The sequence below is a fragment of the Elephas maximus genome, chromosome 8, assembly GCF_024166365.1.
Source record: "Elephas maximus indicus isolate mEleMax1 chromosome 8, mEleMax1 primary haplotype, whole genome shotgun sequence".
Taxonomy (NCBI): Eukaryota; Metazoa; Chordata; class Mammalia; order Proboscidea; family Elephantidae; genus Elephas; species Elephas maximus.
The window spans coordinates 83,200,010-83,221,809 of record NC_064826.1 but is presented as its reverse complement, the minus strand read 5'-3'; the positions used below and the strand labels follow the sequence as shown (position 1 = coordinate 83,221,809).

Here is a 21,800-nt window from a genome sequence, read left to right as displayed (position 1 = left end):
TTATATTTTGTTGTTGGTTGTAAGATTGCACTCTCAGTGCTGAACTGTCCACAATTGCACATGAAAAGGAAAATTCCTCAGTACTCGTAAGCATGTTTTTCTCTGACTTTAATTTTTCCTTGGAATTTTCTTTTTAACCCTTTCCAAGGGGAGAAAAATTGCTTCACATTTTTTTCTCCTCCAAATCCTTCAGTACAAATGACAGGGTTTTCCTGAGCAGGAGAGGAGGTGAGATGTTCAAGGATGGCATGCTGTTTAGTTTATAACTCAACATAACTCTAACTGTCAGATGTCCAGTGGGAACAATTGGTGTCTCAAGGGAGTGAATAATCAAGCTGTTTCAAAGCCTTGTGATGGAACTATTTCAGGGGTGACTGTTGACTTTAAGTGTGGTTGAAAGTCACATAGCTGGGTAGGAAAAGTTTAGCACTTGTTCAAGTTGTTAAAAGCCCACCGAAGGCTCACCATATCAAAGACTGACTCCTGACCTCTGCAGTCATCTTAGGATATTTGAGTATCCTAAGTGTGTGGCTTAAACTTCTCAAAGCAATATTTCCTCTGATTCATTTTAATGATAAGAGCAACAGTTTTCCTATGCCCTTTCATTGATTGCAAGATGCACATTTCCTTCATGTTTTAACATCTCTGAAATCAGTTTGGGTCTTAACAACTGATGATAAGAAAATATGTCATAGTTTAATTATGAGCATTTTTGTTTCCTCTTAGTGGTCTTTAAAATGAAGGCTGTATCTTACAACTGACTGCATATTAGAGTCAATGAACCAGTGACAACTTAGGGTAGGGCAAGATCTTTCAAATTTGAACAAACAGTGGAGTACCACTTCATCATCATTGCTAGACACCAGCAGCCTTAGGCCACAAATAACTTTACACTTATTAAAAAGATACCCATGTTGTCTTTATCTTATGTTCAGTCTAATCCAGAATATTAAAAAAATTACAGCTAATGAGAATATAACCAAAACAAAATCAAACCTGTTGCCATCAAGTCAATTCTGACTCATAGCGACCCTATAGGACAGAGTAGAGCCACCCCGTAGGGTTTCCAAGGAGCAGCTGGTGGATTCAAACTGCTGGCCTTTTGGTTAGCAGTTGTAGCTCTTAACCACTACGCCATCAGAGCTCTTCCAAATGCTTAACTAAAGAAATCTGAATTTGGCACAGATAATTTAAAGACTTAACATGAATGGTAGTAGATTTGCTATTAGATACTAGTGGTAGAAGATACTAGATACTTAAACACCTTTTAGAGTCAACTTATTAGGAGTAAAATAATCTGGCAGATTGTTTTAATATTTTATGTCTTACATATTGCTGTTGAGTCGATTCCAACTCATGGCAACCATATAGGACAGAGTAGAACTGCCCCATAGGAATTCCAAAGCGTAATCTGTATGGAAAGTTATTTTATATCTTAATCACTATTGACTGGAGCCCTGGGGGCACAGTGGTTAAGTGATATGGCTAACCAAAAGGTCAGCAGTTCAAATCCACGAGCCATTCCTTGGAAACCCTATAGGGCAGTTCTATTCTGTCCTTTAGGGCTGCTATGGGTCTGAATTGGCTCAATGACAATGTTTTGTTTTGTTTGTTTTAAACCAGTCAGTGTATCTGTATCTTTGGTTTGTACTTTAAGCTCACAGTGTTCACAAGGGTATGCAGTATTTCTGTTTTTCATATCCATGCTTTCTTTTCAATAGCCGTCATCTGCTCTTGCTCATGGGAACTCAGCTATAATACAGGGACATGTACAGAGGAAGCTGTAGTTTACTTAATGTAAACGTAGGTCTGCAGTTTCCTCCTCTTGTTACAGCGATAATGACCAAACCCTGGAGTTACATAGAGAGTTCCTTTTCTTTTGTGATTTTAAAGTGCTTCGTCTACCTCATCTCCTTTTCCTGAGCCAAAGCTAGTTAAGTAGACAGTGGTAAGAATTTGAGTTAGAATCTAAGTTGCCTGTTAGAATTATTCTTTTTACTAAACTGCATTGCTTCTCCAGTTCTGGAATGCCATATCCCCTTTTACACACCTGTCAAAATGAGAAAGTTACCTTGAGGCTGTACTGCGTAGGGAAACATGTTAATTTGTTAGAATAAAGTCTTTGATGTTGGTACACATTGTTACAAATTGAAGGTTATTACAGCTTTCTGAGTAGGCATTTCTAATATTTTCTTAAACTGATAAATGCTATAATTATAAATGTGTGCAATTAAAGAAACACCTCACTGTGTGGCTTTGCCAATGTGTTTCTAAAATAAAAAAGTGAACTCTAATTATCACAAGTTTCTCAGGAAGCGCTCAGTTATTCTATTTTCTATTAACTAGCTGTAGGCAAGATCAGCCAGCATTCCTTCCTAAGAGTTCAGAATTATTATGTGAAGACTTTAACAAGGGGACAGAGATCAGATATTTCTTCCAAACATTATAATAGTAGAATGAATATTTGGTCATTAATTTTTTAAGGAAATTATCTATTATATCAGCATTGCATTTGCTTAGTCTTAATTCTATGATTACATCAATAAAGGAAAGGGTGAGTATAACCAGTTGGGGACTTTTGAAGGATGAGTAATGGTCATAAAGAAGGGCCAGCAGGAGGGAGCATTTCAGGCAGAGGGACTAGCAGGAAGGTATATGACTAGAGGATGGAGTGATTCATGGAGAGTGCAGGGGCTGAGCTGGAAAAAAAAAAAAAGGAGGCTAGAATTCGGTTGTGAAAGACCCAGTAAGCCTCCTTAAGGAGTTTAGACTTGCCTTTTCAGCAAAGGAGAGCCATCAAAGAAGGGAAGTAGCATAGTTAGATGAAGTCTTCATAAGATCTCCCTGGCATTGGTTAAGAGGAAAAAATGAGTGGGAAAGAGAAAAGTGTTGGAAAGCTATTGAAAAGAAAAGAGAAAGCTATTGTAGTAATAAGCCAGGTGAGACATGTAAGCCTGAACCAGAGTGGTAACTATGGAAGTGGAGAAGGAGATAGATGTTGAGAGTCATTTAGAAGGTAAAATTGGCAAATTTTAATGACTGATATGTGAGCTTTGTTACATTAAGCAAGTTTTGAATTTTTTATTAGAGTTTTGCCCTTTTTTTTTCTTCTTCTTCTTTTTCCTGCACTATGCTTCAGGTGTCTAAGATACGTGCTAGGACACACGGTATTATTCTAATTAATGAATTTTTACACAAGGATTCTGGCTAATAGTATAGAGACTACATAAACTTTTCTTTCGGACCAGATTGTTTGAAAACACCTTAAGCAGAGAATCTCTGGTAGCCCCAGAATGAACTGACTTTTTTGAACCAAAGCTTTGGCATTTGCTGCGGTATTATGTGTGCCTTCTTCATAATTAACTGTGATTTTAGGGATACTCTCTGACCTGTACAGTCTGAGTTGATGTTGCTGGACTGTTTTTCTAGAATATTTCCCATCATTCATTTATTCAGTTAATCTTTATTAAAGGTGATGCATTAAGGGATCAAGCATAACTACAGGTGGCTCCTAAGCTCAAGAAGTATAGTCCAGCTGTGGAGAAAAGACACTGACACAAATAACTGAGATACAAGGAAGCAGCGATGAGAATCCCAAAAGAGATATAGAGGAGTTAAAAGAACTTAAACTTACAGAAACAGGATTCTCTCTTATGGTGGAGGTAGTCTTTGATTTGGACCTTAAATTCAGGTCTGGGATGGATTTGAACCATTCAAAAAATAAGAAGCATTCTTAATGGAAAGAATAACATTAGAAAATGTACAAAGATATCAAAATACAGGGTGGTTTTGGAAATCTCAACCCATTCCATATCACCAGAGTACCAGGAATGGGGGTGGGGAGGAGATGATGACAGGCAGGCAGAAGGAGGAAGGTTTCCTGTGAAATAAGGTTGGGGCCAGACTGTGAAGGATTTTATACTTTACTTCATTCTAAAACTAATGAGGAGGCATTGGGTATTCTGTTAGTTTTCATCAAAAAGGAAGATGAGAGAGGCCTATGTGAGATATAATATTATCTCAGTTTGGCAGATAAGAAAGCTGAGGCAGATGAGGGATTAAGCAGAGCTGGGCTAAGGGTGAACCCAAGTCTGATTGCCTTGGAGCGCATCTTCCCTCAGCAGTCTTCAAGGGAGTGAGGACTGAGTCGGGGATGGGTAGCCAAGATGGCAGGAATGGTGAGAGTCCTGAGAAGGCAAGAACAGAGTAGGAGGGCAGCCTTGGAGGAGAGACAGAATGATTATGTATTGAAAGGATGGTGGTGGTGGGTGGGGATTCCAAAGAAAAAAGAAAAAGAATGCTAAGGTGCTTACTTGGTTTGAGTCCTGACTTAGATTTGAGAAGCTTTTAAACTATTCACATTTTTGTGTCAGTGAAATAGCTGTGTTACAGTGTCTGTCTACATGTGGGTCCAATTTTCTACTATATTTTTCCTGAAAGATATGCTTTATAGTATATTAACTTATAGATTAGAAATACCAACAATAGTTCCTAAACTGACTTCCTAATTTCCAAATTGTAAAGATCTGGAAAATGTATGTGAAAACCGTGTTCAGGGATACTTTCCCTAGAGATCCTATGTCCCCCCTCCTCCCCACGCGGTTTTCTTCAGTCAGTGCTTTTGTTAAGTCTGAGTGAGGACCCACCCTACTTCCTTCCCCTTTTCTAATTCACTCATGAAATATGGGTGGGAAGGGGATTTTGCAGATTCTGGAATTGAATCTTGGCACAGTCTGCTGCCAGGGTAGGGTCTCTATCACTCAACCGTCACCGAAATTTCCTTCCCTGTTTCCTGCAGCTTCATCCTGGAATTCTGCCTACGTCAAAGGGTTAGTTGTTTAAAGGGTTAGTTGTTTGAGGATTACTAGGGGAGAAGTGGTTTGGAGTGTTCTGGCTGCTGTCACTCTTATTATCCTTATGAAAAGTTGGTCTTTACCTTTTTCCAACTTTGATTTGGTCTATTTGTTTTAAAACAAAAAAAAAGCTGGCAAATGCAAGGTAAAAACTCCTTTTGCTCAACATGAGATAATGAAAAGTGGTTTTATCATTCTGTATTAAACTCACATTATAAATCTATGTGTGTAAAGATAAGAGTAATCTTGGCTTATTTGAAGTTTACCAGTAATTTAGTTTAACCAAACTACTTAAAGACAAATAGAGTTTTATAAGATTATTGCTTAGTTATTAAAAGCCAGAATTCAGATATAATAGGGAATTCAAAATACATTCAATTGTCCACCTGTACACTGAGAAATCACCACAATGAAATTATATTACTTTTCTCAATAACAATATCCTCACTGTGTTGGTTTGGTTCTAAAGTACCTTTTCATGTGAATTAGGGCTTCCTTGAATGAGTCATTTTAGTCAATTTTTAATAAAGATTCATATGGCCACAGGGTAATATGAAAGTGGTAGAAGATAGATCTTGCCTCCAAGATGTTTACAGTCTAGCTGAGAAAAGAACTTCCACATGGAAAACAAGTAGCTATTCAAGACAGCATTTAATGAAGTACCTAAATAATTTCACAGAGTTCAGTGAGAGGGAAATACGTCTGGTAAACACAGTTCACAACTGAAGCAATCCGTGTTCTCATTTATTCAAAAGTGAGGTTTACAAGTTTAGTTCACTACCCATGCTCTTTGAATCCTATTTTTCTTTCTTTTTCCCCTCCAGAAAAATGGCACCAAGGCTGCCAGTGAACGTTAGTGATGAGCCCTTGCTGTCTGGTGGGACCATCTGCTCATTAGGTGTATTTTTAGTTCTTGTAAGAAGCTCATTGCAAGTCCCGACATTTTTTAGAATTAGTTTCAGCATTTTTAAGGAGAGACGGATTTGTCATTATGCTATTTGTTTATTTTTCTGAGAATATTCAAGTTTATTTTAAAAAGCCCAATTAAGAAAATTGGCACTGGTCCAGTAAGTTTGAGTTACCAAACTCATGTTATCAAAGGACCTTTTATTTCCTGCCAAACCAGATGCTGTACCCTAGGTTTATCAGGTTCTTATACTTGAAAATTAAAATACATAGCCTACCATCTTTATCATGTTTGGGAAAGCATTAAACCGAGGTATTTGAAAAATAGATCTTTCTTTTTGCCCTCCTCAGTGGTATATCTCACTCCAGATCCCTGAGGACCTTATACTTTTTCCTTCTCCACCCCCATCAAGCCCTGCTCTGCATTAATATAACAGCAGTTGATATCTGGTAGACTGTAGATTGGGCAACACTCAGTGAATCTTTGGTGGTTTTGGTTTACTTGGGTTTATAGTGGATGCTGTGGGGACGAAAAGCAAGATGAACAGACAGATGGACAGTTCTTCATGACATCTGTGTACTACTGGACCACGGAGGGGGGGGGAATAAAGAGAAAACATTAAGAGATACCAAGGAGTAGAGAGACATAGCGTTGCCTGTAAGTTACTAGAAAAACAATCTACTTTCAACCCAGAAAACCTGTCCACAAAAATGGAAGAAAAAGAAAGTTTTGTCATTGAATAAGCATTAAACTTATCACAGGCAATCCACTGAAGAGATTGCAAAGACAGGAAGGAATCTTAACCATTATATAGCTAAGCAGATATACCCCATTACATTCTATTTGCAAGATAATATTGCTAATTTTCTAGTATCTGTATGGCAGGAGGTAGCTTTGCAATTTGGGGCTGGCCTACCTGAGGTAATGCTAATCTCCTTCCAGCAAAGCAGAAGGTTGGGGAGTATCAACTGAAGTTACATTTCCGAGAGGTAGCTGCCAGATCCTTGAGGATATGTCTTAGATTTACATACTTTACAAGAGACAAAGAAAGAATTTACAATTACAAGTTGTAGAAAGTGAATTCTGAAATAACAGGAGAAAGGGGAGTCTCTTATACCAATCAATTTACAGCATGCCTCAGTTCCCTGGGACTGTCCTCCTATGCCAGTGCCCTTCCCAGTACCCTCCTGGAGCTACCCTTCTACAAGAAATTCAAACACTGGTTTAACAGTTACCCATATGGCAAGTGGCATGTTGGCACTATGCAAGCTTGTCTCAGGGACCTCAAGTTGTCTAGGGAGAAACACATTTTCCTGAGGAAGAGGCAGGATTTGAAGGGTCAGGAGAGCTACTGGGAGAAGTGAGGAGCGACAAGCATGAAGGCAGAGGATGTGAAGGGCCTGGTGCTCTGGAAGGAGTACAGAGAGGCTGGAGTATAGGCATGCGGGAGAGAAGGAAAGAGTGAAGTGGGAGAAGCGCAGGAGTTCACACATGCTGGGCCTTGCAGGCTTAGCCAAAGACTGTGTGTTTTCTCCTAAGAGCAACATTGAGCTCTTGTGAGGAATTTAAGCAAGAGAGAGAAAGATGATTATATGTGAATTTTTAAGATTCCTTTGGCTGCAGTGTGGGAATGGATTTGAAGAATGGGTCAGGCTCACTCCTTTCAAAGGTCTGACTTCTTTCCTCCCAGTCCTCTCTGTCGGTTTCTCCTGAAGCAGTGAGAGTCTGATGGGAGGAGCTGAAGTATAGGGACTTCAGCTCCAGTAAAGATAGAACAAGTTACAGCTCATTCTATGTATTTATTACTTTACCCTAAAATATACTATTGTATTATGACTTTTCCTTAAAAGGTTGACTTTGATTTAGTCCAGGTTTTTTTTTTAGAAATGAATTTTGAGCACACACAAAATATGAATAGTTTTGTTAATAAAGAATACGCAGACATGGATGTTCACTCTGTTATGTGATATTTGCCTCATATTGATTAAGCCAAAATTTGGTCATTTCTGAGTGATTCAGATACTTCAGTTGATAAAGATGAAGAAAATTTATAAAAGGTTTCCACGTAGGATGCAAAGAACCTCTTTTCCTTTTGCAATGGGAAGTGGGTGGAAAGGAAAAAATTCCATCTGGCATCCAGCTGCCCTCAATGTTGTTTTAAGATAACAAAAATAGAAGATTGCTGAAAATATCATAACAGAACATAACGGACTGGACAAGTGTACAGTACATATTTTTCTAATAAGTCATGTTAAATAGCCATATTTTACTTAATAATGTTAAATACCCATATTTTACTTAAAACACAACTATGTTCTTATTTCTCATTACATAAAAATTTGCCTTTGAATTTTTTTTTTTTTTAAATATCTACTCCATTACTGAAGCAAAAAGGACCTATTGCTTTGGTCTGTAGAAGCCATTGCTGCAGCACTTAGGTTTACCTGGAGTAGCTTTTCCTGTGTGTGTGTTTTTTCCCAATCCTTCCCTCCTGCATTAAAAAAAAAAAGGAAGATAAGATGACATGTATCTACTGTACATTTGTACATAATTAAGAGAACCAGGCTCAACAGCTTTTAACAAACCCTTGTAAATGCCGTCTTTGTTCAGGTTCCAGGAATGGCTGGGCATGACTGAAGCCAGGTGAGTTAGAATAAAAGTTTAGGATTCCTCAAGCTCCAAGAAATGCATGGTGGAAGAACAATGGTGATAGAAAGACAATTAAGTGGCAGGAAGTGGTTTTGGGGTAGGGATTTATAAGGAGGCCCGTAAAAATGTAATGAGATACATGAGCAAATCTTGGTGACCTGAAAGATGGGGGTAGAGGGAGAATGTGTCGAGATAAAATTTGGCCCTGTGCCATCAAAGAGGGGAGAGTGTGTACTTTATGTGAATGATTCTTCAACATTCCCTAATTTTGCCTTGGCTCAGATTTATAGAGGTAGAATAAGTTTTATGTTGATATTCTTGTGAATAAAGAATTCTAATGATTCCCAAATGGTGTAATGCATAATAAAATCCAAAACTGAATTTTATAGTTGATGCTACCACTTTCTCCCTGTTCAGTGAACTGACTGTTATTGCAAATTGGGGGGCTGCAATGATAGATTATTTTTCAAGGAATTTTAGACATCATGTACCTTGATTCTTCAGGTAAGAAAACTGGCATCTGCTTAATAGGACTATAAACAGTTTTTTCTAAAAAAGTAAAAAAAAAAATACTGTGATGGATTTGTTCTGTTATAAGTTTATTAATTATAAACAAATGTTAAAGTATTTCAACTGAGCATTTTCTTGGGAAGTCTAGGTAAGATACCTTTTAGCCTCTGTAAGTCAGAAGCAGAAAATCATTCATAATGACAGTAATTACTGGCGATCTTTAGGTTTGTTAGGGGAAGTTGTAATGCAGTTTCACTGCTTTTATCCCTTTGTAAAAAATAATCAAAACACAAAGAAATTAAAACAAGGTTTATTTCGAGCTGTTCATCTTTAGGTACGCAGGGAGATTGTTTTGTTTCTAAAAAACAACTGGCTAAAAGTAGGCTAGTTACAATTGTAAAAGAAATGTACCTTTGAATTTGCTCAAAACAATAACACAATATTTGATTACTCTATAGTTTGATAAACAATTTGCAAATTAGAGAGGTGCTCATCTCCCTGCATGAAGAAAAAAAAATGCTCCCAAGGCCTAGAAATTTTACAGAAGCTTTGATACAGTGTAAGTTTCCATGGTGACAAAGTACTTAATGCTTAAGTTAGCATTAAAAAAGTAACTCCTGAAAATTTGGTCTTTTACCCATTCTTAGTTATGAGACCTCCTGAAATTAAAATTAAAGAAGCACACAATATTTCTCATTAAATCACCAGGTCATGAGTTTGTTATTGACTACCCTTTTTAAGCCAAAAAAAAGACAAACTGACAATGTTGCTGAAAAGTTAGCATTTCCTGGTAAAAAAAAAAAAAGCAACTGACAAGTCAATACACCTACTCCTCATGGGGACATTTCACATTTACGACCTATTGACATTTCTCATTTACAACCTATTGTCTATCCAACTGTTTTGGCATTAATGAGGCAGTAGGTAGGGCAGCAACATGCTTCCAGAAGCTGCCCTGTGGGGCTCACCTCCTCCGGCCACCGCCTCCAGGGGGATGCTCCGGCAGCACAGAGCCTGCTGGCACCTGTTCTGGGTTCCCAGCTCCTATGTGGCCTGAGCCCCTGCAGCTCAAAAGTGCTGTTGGGTGGGAAGGGAGAAAAGAAAGAGAAAATGGAGAGGGTGTTTGAAAGAAGTGCATGCAAGTTTAATGACACCCAAAGTGAGCTGAACTGGGCCTGAAGCCTTCTGCCTCAGTAGGGCCAGTGTACAGTCAGGTTCCCAGTGCCTTAGCAGGAAACCATAAGCCAAGGTGACTCACCAGGCCCCAAGGGCAGAGCAGGCTCTGGGATTTTGAATGTTGGTCTTGGAGAGATGGGTGTGGAGCCCTGGAGGCAGCTCCTTGAGGGAAGCTCTGATCCAGCATAGAAAGATGATGAAGTGGTTAAGCCTTGGACCCTCCAGCCACACAATCCAGCTTTATCCAGCTTTGTCTCATCCAAGCCTTCTTCTCCGCAAAGGAATAATCCATAACTGGACTTGTTACACTGATCTTAGCAGTTATTATTTATGTGATCATATTTTCTATAAAAAAAAAAAAGGTAAACGGTCTAAAAACAGAAGATAAATACTTAATTTTTGCGTAAGGCCTACTTTTGCTTAACTGCCTGGGCTTTGGAGCTTAACCACGTTGATAACTGAGGAATGGGTGTAGTTTTTCAGTTTGGATCAGGCTTTTAATTTTGGGCTTGTAAGAGAAAATCCTTGAAATCAAAGTAAGATGTCTATTTTTAGTTTTTTTTGACAACTTTGTGTTGTGTTTCTATAGCTATATTCTATGGGGCCCTAAAGTGAAGTTGGAGCCCCTGGGTGGTACAAACAGGTAATGTGCTCAGCTGCTAATGGAAAGGCTGGAAGTTCGAGTCCACCCAGAGGCATCTCAGAAGGATGGCCTCGTGATCTACTTCCAAAAAATCAGCCATTAAAAATCCGATGGTGGAAGAAAACATAGAGACAAAGCTAAGGGTCCTAATTTATGGCATGAATAGGCTATCAAACATAACTAAAAATGCACTAACCGCAGAAGATAGCTAGATAAGTGTGACCTCTAAAAATCAAATACTTATGTAACCGGACACATCCGGGTGTGCTCAGTGCAGTTAAGAAGACAGGAAGGGAGTGAAAGCGAAAGAAGAAGCTTTATTTAGTTGGCCAAGTAAAGGAGCATACCAGGACTCAGGTCACCAAGGTGGCCCCCTGAACCATAGCTCAGGGGGTTTATATGGGTAAAGTAAATTGAGCCTTCAGGGATGCCTCAAGGTGGAGCCAGCTTGCTGATTGGTTTGGCCCATAAAGGTGGTGTTCTTGGGGCGGTCCAACTTCTGTGCCTGCTCAGCCTGAAAGGTGGGCCACAAAGATGGCATTTTGCCCACTTCTGGGGCAAAACGAACCGGGGGCGGGTGTGTATTTCGGCCTCTCACTTCAATAGGTCATCCAAAGGACACAGTCATCTGGGACTAAGCATGTCAGGCAGGCCAGACCTGGTTCAGGACCAATTTCAACTGATTTTGAGACCACAATCTCTTGTTTTTTCTGAACTGAGCCAGAACGGGAAGTATGCCTAAATAAGGAGATATCCTAAAGGCAGGGGTTCCTATACTACCTAAAGGGGAGATAGCTTAAATGCAGGGAGTTAATTCCTATACAACAGAAGATGTCAGGCACCATCCCTTGCTTATTCAAGATGGTGGACGTTCTGCCGGCCTCACTTATGCTCATCAGAAGAATTCTCCAAAAGAGTAAAAAGAGAACCTACAGACTGGGGAAAAAAATTTTGACGACATATCTGACAAGGGTCTAATCTAAAATTTATAGAAAACGACAACACCTCAACCACAAAAAAGACAAACAATCCAATTAAAAAATGAACAAAGGACATGAACAGACAATTCACCACAGAAGACATTAGGCAGCTAACAAACATGAAGAGATTCTCTCTGTCATTAGCCATTAGAGATCCAAATCAAAACTACAGTGAGATACTCTTTCACCCCAGCAATAATACCACTGATCAGAAAAACAGAAGACAGCAAGTGCTGACAAGGTTGTGGGGAGATTGGAACTCTTATATACTGCTAACCAAAAACCAAACCAAACCCTTTGCCATCAGGTCAATTCCGACTCATAGCGACCCTCTACACTGCTAGTGGAGTGTAAAATGATACAACCACTATGAAAAATGGTATGGCACTTCTTTAAAAAGCTAGAAATAGAAATACCATATGATATAGCAATTCCACTTCTACATATATATCCTAGAGAAATAAGAGCTGTGACATGAATAGACATATGTATACCCATGTTCATTGCAGGATTATTCACAATAGCAAAAAGATGAAAGCAACCTAAGTGTCCATTGCTGGATGAATGGGTAAACAAACTGTGGTGCATACATACAGTGGAATACTGAAAAACAATGAAGAATAATGATGAACTTGTAAAACATCTCACAACATGGATGAATCTGGAGGACATTATGCTGAGTAAAATAAATCAGTCACAAAAGGTCGAATATTATATAAGACCACTATTATAAAAAGTCAAGAAAAGGTTTACACACAGAAAGAAACATTCTTTGATGGTTTCCAGGGATGGGAGCGACAGGGAGGGAGAATCACTAACTAGATGGTTGACAGGTGTTAAATCTGGTGGAGGGAAAGGCAGTATACAATATGGGGGAAGTCAGCACAACATGATGAAAGCAAAGACACTGAGAGCTACACAAGAGTAAAGGGTAACTGTGGTAAATACTATAAGACATACAATCCTGTGGAAACCCTGGTGGTGTAGTGGCTAAGTGCTACGGCTGCTAACCAAAGGGTCAGCAGTTCAAACCTGCCGGGCGCTCCATGGAAACTCTATGGGGCAGTTCTACTCTGTCCTATAGGGTCGCTATGAGTCAGAATTGACTCGACGGCAATGGGTTTTTTTTTTGGTTATACAATCCTGCAACAACAGTAATATCAAACAAAAACTTGTGGAGATATAGCTAGATATGTATGTTAAATAGCTACGGGAGGTCTCACAGAAGTACACCTGTGTGCATATGTAGGTACAGTTATGGATGTTTCTGTATACATATTTGTATGTGCTGAATGTATATTCATATATACAGTAGAGCACATAGGAGGCACGGTTATGAAAACTTCTTAGACCTAACCACATGCCTCATGGGACTGGATTATTGGGCTTGAAGGCTCAGGATCATAGTCTCGGGACATCTAGGACAATTGGCATAACACAGTTCATAAAGATAATGTTCTACATCCTAGTTTAGTGAGTAACTTCTGAGGTCTTAAAAGCTTGCAAGCAGCCATCTAAGATACAACTATTGGTCTCTTCCTGTGTGGAGAAAAGGAGAGTGAAGAAAACCAAACACTGAAGGAAGCAATTAGTCCAAAGAACTAATGGACCACATGAACCACAGCCTTCTCTGGCCTGAGAACAGAACTAGATGATGCCCGGCAACCACTACAGACCGATCTGACCACGATCACAATAGAAGGTCCCCGTTAATGTGTGGAAAAAATACAGAAGAAAATTCAAAGTCATAAAAAGACCAGACTTTTAGTCTCATAGAGAGTGGAGGAACCCCCCAAAACTATAGCCCTAAGACACCCTTCTAACCTGGAACTGAAGCCACTCTCAAAGGTCACCTTTCAACCAAATAATGGACCCAAACCCATACCCCAGTGCCGTCGAAATAATGGACCAGCCTATAAAATAAACAACACCCATGAGGAATGTGCTCCTTAAAGTAATCAAATACATGAGACCGAAAGGGCAACATTTGCCCAAAAGCAAAGATGAGAAGTTAGAGAGGGACAGGGAAACCAGACAAATGGAGACAGGGAACCCAGGGTGGAAATGTGGAGAGTGCTAACACATTGCAGGAATTGCAACCAATGTCACAGAACAATTTGAATATGAATTATTGAATAGGAAATTAATTTGCTGCATAACTTTGACCTAAAGCTCAATAAAATGTTCAAAAAAAAAAAATCCTGTGGATAAGAGCCTTTACACAAACAGATACATGCACATGCATGTTCGTTGCAGCACTGTTTACGATAGCAAAAAGATGGAAGCAACCAAGGTGCCCATCAGCGGATGAATGGATAAATAAATTATGCTGTATTCACACAATGGAATGCTACACATCGATAAAGAACAATGATGAATCCATGAAACATTTCATAACATGGAAGAATCTGGAAGGCATTATTCTGAGTTAAATTAGTTGCAAAAGGACAGCTATCATATGAGACCGCTATTATAAGAACTTGAGAAATAGTTTAAATAGAGAAGAAAATACTCTTTGACAGTTACGAGAGTGGGGAGGGGGGGAATTTGATAGTAGACAGGAACTCTTTTAGGTGAAGGAAAAGACAACACACAATATAGGCGAGGTCAGCACAATTGGACTAAACCAAAAAAAAAAAAAAACCAAAAGCAAAGAATAAACTGAACTCTTCAAAGGCCAGCATAGCAGGGGCAGGGGTTTGGGGACTATGGTTTCAGGGGACGTATAGGTCAATATAAAACCCTTGTGGCGTAGTGGTGGTTAAGTGCTATGGCTGCTAACCAAAAGGTCGGCAGTTTGAATCCACCAGGCGCTCCTTGGAAACTCTACGGGGCAGTTCTACTCTGTCCTATAGGGTCGCTATGAGTCGGAATCCACTCGACGGCAGTGGGTTGTTTTTTTTTTTTTTTTATAGGTCAATTAGCACAATAAAGTCTATTAAGAAAACATTCTGCATCCCACTTTGGAGAGTGGCATCTGGGGTCTTAAACGCTAGCAAGCGGCCATCTAAGATGCATCAATTGGTCTCAACCCACCTGGATCAAAGGAGAATGAAGAACACCAAAGACACAAGGTAATTATGAGCCCAAGAGACAGAAAGGGCCACATAAATTAGAGACTACATTAGCCTGAGACCAGAAGAAGTAGATGGTGCCGGACTACAACCGATGACTTCCCTGACAGAGAACGCAACAGACAACCCCTGAGGGAGCAGGAGAGCAGTGGGATGCGGACCTCAAATTCACGTAGTAAGACCAGACTTAATGGTCTGACTGAGACTAGAAGGACCCTAGAGGTCATGAGCCCCAGACCTTCTGTTAGCCCAAGACAGACACCATTCCCAAAGCCAACTCTTCAGACAGGGATTGGAGGGGACTATGGAATAGAAAATGATACTGATGAGGAGTGAGCTTCTTGGATCAAGTAGACACATGAGACTTTGTGGGCAGCTCCTGTCTAGAGGGGAGATGAGAAGGCAGAAGGGCTCAGAAGCTGGCTGAATGGATACGAAAATAGAGGGTGGAGAGAGGGAGTGTGTTGTCTCATTAGGGGGAGAGCAACTAGGGGTATATAGCAAGATGTATATAAATTTTTGTATGAGAGACTGACTTGTTTGTAAACTTAAAGCACAATAAAAATTAAAAAAAAAAAAAATCCTATGGTGCACAATCCTATCCCTGATACACACGGGGTGGCGATGAGTCAAAGTCAACTTGATGGCAACTGGTTTAAAGAGAAGCTAACCTGAAATGACACTTGCCCCAATAAGACGTTTCCATTGAACTGCTTTTCCTCTCCTTACTAACAGCGACCCCACTGGAAAATTAATATAGCAAGCCCGAGAGCACAATTTTGTCAGCATGTGCTTTGGGGGCTTCTTAGTAAACACCCATTGGGAAGCATGTCTAAAAATTATCTGAGTATTAAAAACAATAAACGTATAAATGTAACTATATGGAAGAGGAGAAGGTAATTGAAGCCATGATGATAACACTGTCTCCTCTAATAATATGGATAACTGAAATTTTAAAAGATTTAAGTGAGTAAAATTGCCAAATATAAAATGGCAGAGAAATAGAGGAACCACATCTGGCCCAAGATGGTGGTAACTGTACCTACAAGTTGAAGATTGAGGGATAAACCAGGGAGGTGGTGAAGGGAAGATTTTGAGCCTGGATGAGGCAGGATTCTGACTAACCCTTAAAATCCAGGAGAAGAAATGTTGGAACAAACTAAAATGGAGCCAATTCTATTCTGATTGTCTTCTGGAGAGTATATTTGAATGCCAGATGCTTGTTGACAGAAACATTTTATGACTTGTTGAACTATTAAATGCCATTTCCATTGTATTTTGGCAATCACACCTGACCTTTATCTCAATTTTAAGTAGATTCCATTTCCGTCCCAAGTCAGTAAGTCTCAAATTCCTGTCCTTCAGTATTACTCATAATCTTGGCATATGGAGGAGCTCTGCACAGACCTGAGAAAAGTTCACCACACCCTGGAAAAACCCTTATTAAGAAAGATCAGAGAGTGACTCTAGGTATATGGAACAGTTGCAGTTGCTTATTTCTTTCTGCCCCACCCTCTGCTATTTGTCATTTTTGTATCTTAGTGATGGCAGTATTCATGTGCACATCTGTGAAGGCATTTAGAGCTAGGATGCCAGGAACCTAGTAGCTCTGACTTCTACTTTTATGTCCCACATCTGGCTGTTGTTGGGGAAAAGTTATTAGAAACAAAATCTACTCCAACCCAGAAAACTTCTTCATAAAAATAGAAGAGAAAGAAAAGTTTTATTATTACATAAGCATTAAACCAGAATGTAATGCATCACTGGCAATAGCTAAAGAGATTGCAAAGACAGAAAAAGTGGATACAATTCATTACATTCTTCTTTAAGATAAAATTGCTAATTTTCCAGTGTCTTTATGGCAGGATGCCTAAAGTTATGCTAATCTCCTTCCAGGAAACTGAAAGGTAGGGGAGGCTCACTGGAAGTTACATTTCAAAGAGGTAGCTGCCAGATCTTTGAGAATACCTCTTAGATTTACAAACTTGTCAAAGAGACAAAGAATTTGCAATTACAGGTTATCTAAAGTGAATTCTGCAAGAGGGGGAACCCTTTCCTTAACAGGGAGTATCAAAGCCTATTTTCAGTTTGTACTTTTCCTTACACTATGTACTTCAGAATCTTCTCAAAGAATGTAGTCAAAGTGTCTTATTGGTTCCACTTTAGCCCACATCTTAGATTTGAGACTGCTCCAATCCAGAATGGAGAAGCCAGGAATGGTGTCTTTTCCTTCTGAGTGATAAGTAGACAGTGGCAATATTCACTCATCCTCAGTCTGGAAGACCCTAGGAAGAAAGCCATAGTTGCGTAGCACTTGGCATTTGGATCGGCCAGTGGAAGAGCCAGAGTGGACTGAATTATTCCTAACCTGAATGTGGGGAGCTACAGCTGAGAAATCCGGTCACTTACCTAATTGCACCAAAACCCGTGGCCGTCAAGTCAATCCCAACTCATAGCAACCCTATAGGACAGAGTAGAACTGCCCCATAAGGTTTCCAAGGAGCGCCTGGTAGATTCGAACTGCCGACTTTTTGGTTAGCAGCCAAAGTCTTAACCACCAGGGTTTCCAAGGTCTTCAAAAAAGAGACCATCATCAGCCTTCATCAGGTTCAACACTGTGTTTCCTCACCATTAGCAGCTTACTTCAGACTTCTCATGACTGAGCTCATAGAGATGATTAGAAAGTCATACTAGATTAAGACTGGAGATAACCAAATAGCTATTTAGCTCACTGCCACTTGTGGTGGTCCTTTAAGGATACATAAAGATGACTTTGTTGACCACCTAAGTAATTGTTAACATCAGTAAAACCTTCTTTTCCTATGTAGAGCAGATTTTCAAAAGATCAAGCTAAGATTAATTTATTCATTTATTAAAACGTTCATAGAGTACTTACGAACCAGGCATCACATGAAATAGAACAGAAACAAAAGTGATCAAGATGTGATGTGAATCCCAAAGGCACCCATCATTTAGCTGGGGAGAGAGTTGAGAAAATACAGACAAGAGAGTAAAGAAGGGTAATAAGCAGACAGAAGAGAACCAGAAAAGGGTTTCATTTTGAATAAGGTAATTGTTTCCTCACATTCTGTGAGGCATTTGCTAAATTAAACATCGCCTTGGTCATAACCCAGCTAGTATAAAAAAATTTTTTATACTAGCTGGGTTATGACCAAGTCTGGGCACAAGTCACAATTTAAATCTCCAATCTAAAGAAAGTTACATATTGTTGGAGTTGACCATCCCCTTTCCTCATTTTCTACCTGCAAAATTATTTTTTTTAAATGTTTATTATATTATATATAGTTCTTGACCTGTTTTACTGATTGAATTTGTTTTCGAAAAGAAGGAACGAGGTTTCAGACAGGTGGCTGGAATTTATAGCACATTTATGTTAAAGATTTTTTGTTATTGTTTAAAATTGTTTTATTAATTGTAAAAACAATACCTACCTTTGTAGAGAATTTATAAATAGAATGCTAGAAGAAAGAAAGGAAAGAAAATAGTGATAACCACTATCTTTCCCTCTACCCCATCTTCACTCTGCCCAGCATATACGTCATGAGGCTTTCTCACTGTTTTCATAGCGTATTTCACTTAACCATCCCTTTATTTGGGGGCAAATATGTTTTCAAGAATTTTGTTGTTGTAAATGACCTGTCATGTTCATTTCTGTATAAAAACTTTTACCTAGGTTTATAGTTCTGAAACATAAATTCTTAGCAGAGTAATTACTTCTTACAAGTATGAACCGTGTTAAGCTCCTATGTTTTTTGCTCATTACTGTCCATAAAGTGTGTGCCAGTTTTCACTTACACCAGCTCTCCATGAAAGTATTTGTTTTGTAATGGCCTCACCCTCACCTTCTTCCTGAGTATTATGATTTTTATTAGGAGAAACTATATGTCTTTGTCAATTTGATAGTGGAAAATTATTATCTTGTTAAAATTTACACTTCCTTACTAATGAGGCTGAATATTTGATCAGCTGTATGTCAACCCATTTCTCTTCTATAAATTATCCATTTGCCTCTATTGTCCATTCTTTCGTTGGGGTTTTTCTCATTGATTTGGATAAGCTCTTTATATATTGAGGATAGAAACCTTTGTCATATTTGTTGCATATAATTTTCCCCAGTTTTTTATACATAAATGAGCAAAACTTTTTTTTTTTTTTTTTAATTTAAAAAATTGTCTTTAAAATTAGAAAGCCCTTCCCCATTCTGTGACCAGATATTCTATTTCTTCTACAATTGCACTTTTCATTCAGGTCCTTAATACACCTGGAATTTATTTTTGTAATGTGAAAGTAAGATTTCTTGATTAGCTATCACATGAATAAGTTTTCTTCATTTACTGTTTTGTTACTAGAGAAAAAAATCCGTTTTATTTTGGAGGGGTTGAGATTCTGTTAACAAACTTCCTCCTAAGATAAAAATGTTGAATATAGAGATTTGGGGGATTTTTTGTTTGTTTGTTTGGACATTTTATTGTGCTTTAGGTGAAGATTTTATGGAGCAGATTAGTTTCTCATTCAGTAATTCATATACAAATTGTTCAGTGACATTGATTGCAATCCCCCGCCCCCGCAATGTGTCAGCACTCTCTCCATTACAGTCCTAGTTTCCCGTTTCCATTTGTCTGGTTTTCCTGCCCTTTTCTGCCTTCTCATCTTTGCTTTTGGGCAGATGTTGCCCTTTTGGTGTCATATAGATGATTGTCATAAGGGCTACTTTCCTCGCAGGTGTTGTTATCTATTTTATAGGCCTGTCTATTATTTGGCTGAAAGGTGATCTCCAGGAGTGGCCTCAGCTCCAAGGATGTCTAAGGGCCATAGTCCAAAGGGTTCCTCCAATCTCTGTTGGACCAGTAAGTCTGGTCTTTTTTATGAATTTGAGTTTTGTTCAACATTTTTTTCACACTCTGACCAGGACCTTCTGTTGTGATCCCAGTCAGAGCAGTTGGTAGTGGTTGCCATGCACCATCTAGCTCTTCCAGTCTCAGGCTAGTGGGGGCTGTGGTTCCTATGGTCCATTAGTTCTTTGGGCTAATTGCTTCCTTGAGTCCTTGGTTTTCTTTGAGTGCAGAAACTTAATGTGTCAGTTTACCTCTCTGAGCTTCAGTTTTCTCATCTATAAAATTACATTAATAATTTAAGATTTCTTCTAGCTCTAAAATTCCATGCTTATAGCCTTTCTTAACTTGAATACCCCCAAAATTCAGCAACATCCATATTTTTGAGTCAAACTCTCTTTGAGAAAATGTTGCCTCCTTTTGTAATAGATACCAATTGATTACTCAGGAAAGCTTTGCAGTAGTCATTTTTACTCTTGATTGAATATGCCTATCAATGCCAAGAATCATTCTGTTCTTTTATATTCTAAAAACACTCCAGTGGATATAACTTCTAAAAATATATTCTTTGTGAAATTGTGTTGATATGGGGCAGATGGCTGATCTAGCATATCCCACTAGAAGTGTCTCTGCTGTCAGGGTATTAAAGTCATATTCCAAGTCAAGTCATTAAATATTTGGAATTGTTTTTCGGAATTCAGAATGTCCTGAGGAAGATAGAGATCTGGAGTTCCCAAATCGTGACAAACTAGAAAACATGAGATCTCATTGCCTTGGACGCTTAGAAATACCAAGAAAGTGACCCAGTTATTTATACTAGCTAGATTCATTAATCACTGCTTTTTTTAAAGAATGCAAATTTGTCTCTCTTAAATGTCTATCTCCCTCTCATAAAAAAATTACTCCTTGAGGGCATTCCCCATATTTTATTTGAATTTTGATTCCCAGTGTCTAGCGGTAGGCTTTCAGTGTTTGTGGGACTGAATCCTAGAGGGGAGGCAATTAAAAGTGATTTGAAATGCTTCCTAAGCTTAAGCATTCAAACCCAATCTGTAAAAATCCAAAGTTGTACCAGCTCCATGGTTTAACTCATTGGAGGTTTAAGGTTCTGCTTGAAAGGTTTCCTATCAAGGAGAATTTACCTGGAAATGACAAGCAGAAAAGATAGGGAGGTTCATTCCCCATAGTCGGTTTGTAACTGCAGACAGGCCCTTGGAAGAATTCACACTTATTAAAGACCAGACTCAATCTTTTAGACTTTAATGAGTTACAATTTACCAAGCAAGGATCTTACCTGGGCAACTTTGTATATGTGGATTTTGAGACTCATTGGCACCCCAAGTATACATTAACATTCAAGAAAAGAACTTTTTTGTTGTTGTTGCCTTTATTATCACTTAAAAACTTCTATTTCTTTTTCAGTCCATTCTTCTCTTCCTACCACACCTCTCCCCCACCCCAGAAAAAGGGGGGGGGACCAATTACTATGCAACCAAAATTTATTTTATTTTAACTTCCTTTCTTCCTTTTTGCCTCCTGTTTTTGCCTCCTGTTTTGTTTTAAAGTCTCTCAAACAGTTTTAGCAATATGCCACTGCACTTTAAGTTCTCTTAACCAATTTTAATACCAACTTTCCATAACTGTACAATGCACCAAGGGGACACATTGCCTTAGCTTTGTCCCAATCTTGTTTCAAACTGTGAAATGAAGTTTTTGAAATGATTACTGCAGAGACTGAAGGCACGCCTCTCTGAAAAACACCAAGGAATGTACAAAACATGAAAAAACAAGAGTGTTTACTTAAAATGTTTTATAATCTCCCTGCTCCCATGCCATGTGACCTAGCAGTTGCTACAGTAACTAGGAATTGTTCATTCCATAACTTGCATACATACTGAGGCTGCCCGTTTTATTACTGCTTTACCGTCTCTAAAGTCACACATGCCTGCATCGACACGCACACACACACACACACACATACACACACAAGCATATTCACCTGCACACCCTTAGGCACACACATGGAAACACACAAAGAGATGTGGAGTTACAGAGTACCTCACTTGAAGCCCTCCTGTTTTCTAAGTATCATTTTATACTTTCTTTACCTCCTTTCTAAATTTGAAGAATACTTTTGGTGGATCTGTTCAGATTT

General features: G+C 38.8%; 1 protein-coding gene across 2 annotated transcripts in view; it reads left to right on the top strand.

The window, feature by feature from the left end:
- The window catches only part of RAPGEF5 (Rap guanine nucleotide exchange factor 5), a 271,965-nt gene that overhangs the window by 158,078 nt on the left and 92,087 nt on the right, over nucleotides 1-21,800 (top strand). The window lies entirely within an intron of this gene.